Genomic DNA, 2,218 nt, shown 5'->3' with positions numbered 1-2,218 from the left:
TGGTCCCATAGGATATTATGTCCAAACTTAATAACAATACCCTTAAAAAGGAAACATTCTAAAAAAAACAAATAAACATCACGCAAGCACGCCACGCCAATGGAAGCTAAAGGGTGCGCACCGATAATTGGGTCAGAATCACGAGAGGCGGATCTCGATGGGGTTGAGCTCGGATAAAATAACGCTTGGGCATTTTTGAATTACAATGGTCAGGGGAATCTATAGAGCTACCCCCCCACCCCCACCCCTCCCCACCCCTACCTCGTCTCCCAATCTGTGCAAGATCTTATTAGAGATTGAAGTCGAAACCGAAGGCTCCGGTTGAAGCGAAACTTTAAGAAGTTGAAACGTGCGACAACCCTATACCCTACATCTTACTAGTGTCTGTTTGTATGAAATGTGTTGTTGTTTTTTTTCAAGTGTGTGAGGTTTTACTTTCAGTAATCATGTCATAAATGTACAGTGCTCAGAGTTTATACGTCTAGGGTTATAGAGCGCTACAAATGCAAGCTAATATTATTATTATTATTATTATTATTATTATCTATTATTATAATGATTTTATTGCTATTATTATTTTTTATTATTAATATCATCTACAGAACAGCAAGGCCGGAAACTAAACCCTCACAGCGTTAATAAGGTCCTCATGGCATACTACACAGTATTCAGAATAAGTCGCTGCAAAACCACCATTTAGCACACTGTGGCACTGAAAGCCCACGACACAAGTCGTAGTGAAAGAACCTCAACAAGATTACAGCGTGCGTCGTGTGGAGAGCAGTTATACGGGAGCTCACGGACTCGGAGAACTGGCACTGTGAAGGGTTATAAAGAGTTGTAGAGTGCTCCAGCTGGGAGCACGGTCATGACAAGAGAGTTAATGGGCTGGCGTGCGTGAGCAGGATGATACAAGACTTTTTTATGCGAAGGCAAGGTCAAAGAAACTATTTACACTCACACACATACATACAAACACACATACACACATACACAAACACAAACATACCAGCACACGCACGCACACAGTAAAGAAAGAGAACCTATCAATTGGGGGGGGGGGGCCAAACTCCCGGACTCCAAACTCATCAAAAAGATACCATAGAGCAATATTATGCTTGCAAAGAAAGCTACAGATTTCAGACATTGACATATTAGAGCTTTATAAATGAGGTATAAAGAAATATCTCTGCACGAAACGTGCAGAGAGTTCCAACAACAGAAAAGTGTACAGTTTGTATAAAAATGGAATGAGTTTAACGCCCCTATCAACACTATTAGGTTATTTAAATGGCGGGAGTTTGTATAATGTCAAAATATTTGACGGTGCCGTTATAAAGTTCCATTCAGATCTGTAAAGAGCTGATCAAAGAGAATTTAAAACCTCCTCTAATTCACCATGCCTCTTATATCAATAATTTGTTTTTAATGTAGGGCGATTTACGCAACAGACACTGGAGCTTAGATGAAGATGAGATGATTCCACAAACGTCTCCGTATCTCGTGCAGATATCACATAACCGATGAGGATTGGAAACATCATAGGACCGTTTCAAGATCTTCTTTCTAACTCCAGCGAAAAGACGCAAACTGGATACACGATCATCTGGGCTGGCCGAAACTATCCCAAAAAGGAAGAGCACAAGGAGTGAGACGAAGAGGCAGGCAGGGGAAAACGACGGGAAGACAAGACAAAGATTGGACTGGCTGTGACGGGATTAGCCTATCTTACTACGCAAAGCTGAGAACCGAGAGGGGTGGAAGAAGCTGGCAGCAAAATTTACCGTCGTTCTCCAAAGATGTCCCAGCCTGCGTGATGGGCGGAGATGGATGTTTTACACTCTCATCGACACAATTTCGATCCTTTAAGAGGTAGGCTTTGACACTGCCTGTCAGACAGGGTAAGCAGGGGCCGAGACGGATACAAAGTTTCAGCCCCAACAGAAACACCGAGATACTTGATAGAAAAGTATTCCCACACAGTAATCGAACCCGGATCTTCTGGGAGCAACGGCGAAAAATCTAACTGCTACACCAAAGACGTCGGTGGTATAAATCTCTCACCTGCAATTATATAGCGTTGGTGAAACGATCACCACTGCCTGTACATAATATTGTTTTTGCTGTCATCAAGGGTTATGAATAGAGGTAAGGATTGGAAAATCTGAACTCAACCACATCATTTATTCGTATTCCTTTCAGACCCCTCCCCCCTCCG

This window comes from Aplysia californica, unplaced genomic scaffold (assembly GCF_000002075.1).
Source record: "Aplysia californica isolate F4 #8 unplaced genomic scaffold, AplCal3.0 scaffold00227, whole genome shotgun sequence".
Classification (NCBI taxonomy): Eukaryota; Metazoa; Mollusca; class Gastropoda; order Aplysiida; family Aplysiidae; genus Aplysia; species Aplysia californica.
The sequence above is the reverse complement of the archived record's forward strand: the minus strand, read 5'-3'. Positions refer to the sequence as shown.